Below are 6,646 nucleotides of genomic sequence, written 5' to 3' on the forward strand. Positions count from 1 at the left end.
CACCCTTAAGCTACATAACCTTTACTCCCTGGAATGGAGATAAGAAACGCCCTAACCTTTGGAATAGAAATTGATAGGATTAAAATCAACTGGTATAAATACAGATGTAACAAGACAATAAGACACAGAACCTGGCTGGAGAACCTAGCGAGAGAACATGGCAAGAGAACCTACACAGAACTTGGCTGGAGATCCTGGCTAGAGATCCTGGCTAGGCTGCTGATCAACTGAACGCTTTCTCCATGTCATCCCTTCTTCGCCAACTCCATCCACACCTTTGGGGACCCCTGGACCTGCTGGGGTTGGACCCCAACAGAATAGAATAGAATAATAATAAAATATAACACGCCCACTGTACAATAATGTGAATTAAATTATATAAAAACTTAACACTTTAATATTGCATTTTATTGATAGCACAATTACTCTACTCTCATTATTAAAATTGTTACTAATCTTTTTAGAGATAGCAATGTGATTAAACATGTTTCATTATTTCACAGAATCTTGATGCAAAAATGTAATATATTTCAAGGTGTCTCAGTTACATATTGCTGAATAACAAAACACCCCAAAACTTATTGTCTATAAACTACTTTGTTATCTTTCACAATTCTGTCCATTGATTGGGACTCAGCTAGATACTTCTTCACTTAAATGTCACGCTTTAACACAAACCTTACATAAAAGCTATTACACACAATCTTTATATAATAGTGTTCTAGGAAAAATTAAAGAAGATACCCTCTTAGCCACATTCATACAATGTAACATGGAGGAAGGAGAAGGGTTCCAGAACTGAATTATATTATCATTCTCCATTTCACTCCAGGTCAAGTACACTTTCTATTCTGACAATCAAAGGCATCTAGTAAGGGGTTCTTTTTGCCGTCCCTACATTCCATCCCCATATTACTAAAATAATAATGGGAAAAGCTGGTTGTAAATAAAGCTTCCCCAGAATTTTCCCAGAATTGTGATAGAAGTTGCTTTCTGGGAAGTAAACTGGTCAATTCTACATATAATATATAATAAAATCAGGCCTGTATAAAAATAACTCAACTTGAGATATAGTCAGGCAATATACTGTTAAATAAAGAAAACTGGGGTATAATTTTAGGCCACATGGGCATAGTCATAGAGAAAATCAGCTTTATCATGATTAATTATAACTACTATAATAAAGCATGAATTGCAGACCTTATTGTAAATATCATGTATCAGTTTTTGTTTGTTTGTTTTGATGCTTAAAGTATTACAAAGAGTATTACATATGTCTCCTCCCCCCCCCCCCCACCCCCCAGGGTCTTGTGTCCATTGGTTATTCTTATATGCATGCATACAAGTCCTTCGGGTGATCTCTTACCCACCCGCCCTCCGCTTCCCAATCAAAACTATCTCGGGCCAAAACCCAAAGCCCGCTCAGGGTTTCGACTGTAGTTGACAGTCTGTTCAAAGCTGCTCTGCCTCTGTATTTTAAGTTGTTTTAGAAAGAAAATGATGTTCAAGAACTTTAGTTAATAAGGAATACAAATATGCCAGGAGTCATTTTGAGTAGCACTCCCTACATGGAAATTATAAAACTTAAAGAAAAAAAGTATCAAGAAACCTGCTGAATATAAACCTATGTCAACTCACCAGTGTTAACCTAAAAATATAAGGTCAAAGTGAGAAGCAAAAAGCATTTATTTGGGACCCAAAGGCTATTCTGGAAGCACTGATTGATTCAGGAAGAAACTGCATGTTCTTAGTAGGAGTAGAAGGCAAGGGGTATTTGAGAAAGTAATAGGAACCAATGTCTGGATAGAAGCAAGGGATTGCTATAGGTGCAGACAGACTAACACAGTGATGCTAATTCTAAAGAATTCCTTTACTTTTCAGTCAGGAGTCATTATATCAGCTTTGTTGTTGTTGTTGTAAAGAGTTGTTTGAGATACAGTGCTGCTTTAGGCCCGGTCCAAAGGTTATTTTGCAAGTTTTAATATGCGAAATGTTTGAGAAGTAAGACCTGCAAGGCAGTTTCAATGCGGTAGCAGTTCTGACTCCATTTTAAAGTGGCTCCGTTTTTACACCAGTAATGACTTCTAATTCTCTAATTCTGAATACCCAATGCTCAATCTCTGATTATCCTATGCCTGAACTCTGATATTAAATGACAGTTCAAGTCCAAACAGAGAATGTTAAGAAGTACAAGAGCCTACTGGGCCAAAGCTGAAACTTATCTTCCATTGATGTGCATTGTATTCCAAATGATATGTAATATGCTTTTAGTTAAAATCATGAATCTTCCTGAGAGAGATGGAATGTAATGGTTGAGCAGCCCATAAAGAGATAAATCCAGATAAATGGAGGAGCCATGTCATATGATATCAGTATCTAACTCCTTAGCAACTAGACAAACATTGGGAGAGGAGGCTCATGCTCCTCCATTTGTCTGCAGATAGGCTCTCCATCAATTAGTATACTATAAAATGCTCCATAGATGTTCATTGTGTGAATAAATACAGGAATTAATGTGTACACTTATTTTGTATAAATTGAATGAGTAACAGACTACTTGAAAATTCTCTGCGATCACTTATACAAGCTTACACATGAATTCTAAAAAGCAAATTGTGTATCTCTTTATGAAAGGGCGAGGGCTAGGCCCTCCACCTTGCCCCAGGGTAAGGGCTACGTCCTCCATCTTACCTTGGCCACGTGTGTCTTCCCGGAAGTCTAAGACTCTGCTAGCCACACCCAGGAACAAGACATCGACTTGCGCCTGGCCAATCGGCAGAGCACAGTCCTTTCTCCTCCCCTTACTCCAACCCCCTCCCCACTGAAAGATATATAAGATATGCTTAAACTCTTAGTCGGGGCTCACAACCGCTACTCTGTGCTCAGAGTGAGGCTGCGAGTCCCAGCATGAATGAGTAACAGACCACTTGAAAATTCTCTGCGATCACTTATACAAGCTTACACATGAATTCTAAAAAGCAGGGCGTTACATTTAATGGTGGATACCAATTCAACCGCATGTTTATGGAGAATTTCCCATTCATAAGTAGATCTTCATCATCTTGCAAACTGACGTGTGATGGTTCTTACAAGGAACATCATTCCAACCCCACGAGCTTTGTGAAGGTTTATTCAGTATAATACAGCTCAACAGGATCATTGGGTTCACCTGGATGCCAGAATCTGAAAGGGGAAAAATGTGGATATGTCTTCAAATAGTTAGAAGGACTCGCAGTGGTTCTCAACCTTCTGGCCCTTTAAATACAGTTCCTCATGTTGTGACCCAAACATAAAATTATTTCGTTGCTACTTCATAACTGTACTGTTGCTACTGTTATGAATCATAATGTAAATATCTGATATGCAGGATGGTCTTAGGCGACCCTTGAAAGGGTCATTTGACTGCCAAAGGGGTCTCGACCCACAGGTTGAGAACCGCTGGCTTAGAGACAGTGAGGTAGGATCTCCAGCCAAGTTCTGTCTTTTATTGTCTTGTTACATCTGTATTTATACCAGTTGATTTTAATCCTATCAATTTCTATTCCAAGGGTTAGGGCGTTTCTTATCTCCATTCCAGGGAGTAAAGATTATGTAGCTTAAGGGTGATTGTTCATAGTTAAAGTGATTAACTACCTGCCTGGCATTTAGTTAAGGGATTTTATTCCCTCCCTAACTTCAGGGAAAAATCCCTACCTGGGGAAACAACCTTTCTTGGAGAGGTGACCTTGGTTAAAACACATAGCACCAAGAAGGTGAGCAAACATATTAAGAACAGTATGCCATATACGCCAGGTCCCTTGAAACATATGCTGTGCAGATGTTTCTTCCCTGCAGCAACTGTGTCAAGCAGCAAGGATGGACCAGCTTCCAGCATGAAGAGGCTTGGCTTCTCTGCTGTGGCCAGACCAAAGGCCTAGGTCCTGGGTGCCGGAGGAAAACCAGTAATGGCAGCCAGGGGAAGGAAGGCCTATTGCGCGATTTCACGAATCTTCATGCAACAGGCTTCTAGTTTATACATAATAACTAAAGCCTAGGAAGAACTTAAAGGTTACCACAGGAGAACTAATAGCATATTATGATCTATTTGTACAATAGAATACAAGTTAATAATAAAACTGAATGTATTGCTGGAAAAATACAAAAACTTGTATGAATGTCACAAACACGTTGAGCAAAGGAAGGTAGAAACAAAAGTGCAAACTTTATTATTTCATTTTTATGAATTTTTATAGCTGTCAAACAAATATGTTGATAAAAATCAGATCACTGTTTTCCTATGGTAGGGGCACAAGAGGATGGTAATAATGTAAATGTTCCTTATATTGATTGACATGGTGGTTACAGGTTTGTATACATTTCTCTAAATCATTAAGTTGTACTCTGAAAATGTTAGCATTTTACTCTGTGTAAATTAAACATCAATGAAGTTTGGTCACTAAAAATAATATCGTTTCTTACATCAGTCAAGATTCAATCAGGCTTAAATAATTAGCAATTCTATTAGCTTTCATCATTAAAAATGCAGAGTAGAATGTATTTCAAGAATAGTTGACTCAGTTGCTCAACAACACCCTTAAGGAACCAGGTTATTTCCCTTGGTCTACTTTGGTATTCACGGTGTTCCTGTCATCCTAAGGCAAGTTCCCATCATGATCACAGCATGACTATCAGTAGCAAGGAGAACTACATACTTCTCTGTTCATACTCTTGGGAGAAGGGAGATAGGTCCCATAATTTCTCTGAGGAAAAGGAGAGGTATAATTGCAATTTGTGCCTATGATTAAACAAACCACTAGGTTGTTATTTTGACCACCTTGGATTGATTAATCAGTATTCACCCAGGGAGCTGAAATGAGGTTAACATCCCAAGGCACCTGGGATGCATGAGGAAAGTGACTCTATAACAACACTGAAGTGGGAATTTGGGATTTTCTCTCTGTTTCTGGGCTATATGGTTTTCTCTGAGCTACTTTGTAGCAATTTGGGAGTTTTGAGCACCACCTTCTGCTTGAACTCTTTGGGGATGGAATCCAGGAGGAACTTCAGCTGTGACTAGACTTCCAATGGACTCACCAGAGAAGCTTAACCCATCCTCAACCAGGAGTTTTCTCAGATGCCCAGGGAAGAAGATTCAGCTAGCACTCAAGCTGTCTCAGAAGTACTAGCAAAGAATCCTAGTAACTTGACTCTCAACCCTAGCACCAAATTTCTTTCCTTCCCTTCTACCAAAACATTCACCCCAACAACAAAACAGATGCAGAAACTTAAAGGGATCTGGACTGGGGCTGACTCAAAACCTGCTCTCCATGAGGAGGCATGGAGCGAGGACAGTGGCAAGTGTTAGGAAAGAAAGTATGTGAGAAAGGATGTGAACAATGACTGAAGTTATGACATATCACACCAAGTTTCTGATTCAATCAGAAGGCCCAAAGTTTAGATGTAGCTCTAGTTATTGCCTATTACATGGAGATTCTTCTGATGATATTATCATTGAGAATATCAACATGGAGTAGATTTAGATAAAAACCTTATTCTTGAACTTATTTGAGTTGTAACAAATTTTTGATGTGCTATTTCAATTTTTAGTAGCAAATGTGTGTATAGCATATATTATTAAGATTTGAGCATCTCTGAGAAAGTAAATAAATAAAATAAACAACACTGAAGTTTTGTTTGCAAGGAAGAGGGATAAATAAAGAACAATATGCACCAAAGTCATAATTATAAAATACCATTTGCAACTATTTTAACTTATAGAACATTTCATTTTGTGGACAGAATATGATTAATCAAATTCTTATAATGAACATTTGATTTAACAATTGAATTGTCACATTGTTTCTTCCATCCTGGAGTCATTAAATTTATCTTCGACAAAGTGTGCCGATTTGATGATTTCCATATTGGTAAAAACAGAACTGTTAATGTTTTGGTATTGAGATCATGTACAAAAATTAATATTATGCCAGCCTTAAAGAGTTGTCAGGTGTCAGAAGATTCCCACCCTTAGAGAAACCATTCAGGTTGATCATTTTAATCCCAGTGAGAACAGAATCTTCCCAGTACTGGACATTCCAGAGTTTCTGCCTCCTCTTCCATTTACTAAGTGGCAGTTTGACCTAAAGAGCTTGGAGCATTGGTAGACTTATTTATTTATATGTGCATTTTTCTACAATAGTTATCTCAAAATAATTTTTTCTTGTACATCCTTAATAGTAGAAAAATTACTATATGAACACTTAATATTGGATGTGTATTTAAGAGCCACAGTTATGCCTAGCTGGCGTGGCTCAGTGGTTGATGGTCGACCTATGAACCAGGAGGTCAGGTCTTGATTCCAGTCAAGGGCACATGCCGGGGTTGTGGGCTCCATCCCTGGTAGGGGGCATGCATGAGGCAGCTGATCAATGATTCCCTCTCATCATTGATGCTTCTCTCTTTCTCTCTCTCTCTCTCTCTCTCTCTCTCTCTCTCTCTCTCTTTCTCTCTTCCTTCCTCTCTGAAATCAATAAAAAAAATATTTAGAGAACTAGGCTGGAGAACCTGGCTAGGCTGCTGATCAACTGAACGCTGTCTCTGTGTCATTCCTTCATTCTTCGCCAACTCCGTCCACACATTTGGGAACCCCTGGACTTGCTGGGGTTTA

The sequence above is a fragment of the Myotis lucifugus genome, unplaced genomic scaffold (assembly GCF_000147115.1).
Source record: "Myotis lucifugus unplaced genomic scaffold, Myoluc2.0 scaffold_10, whole genome shotgun sequence".
Lineage (NCBI taxonomy): Eukaryota > Metazoa > Chordata > Mammalia > Chiroptera > Vespertilionidae > Myotis > Myotis lucifugus.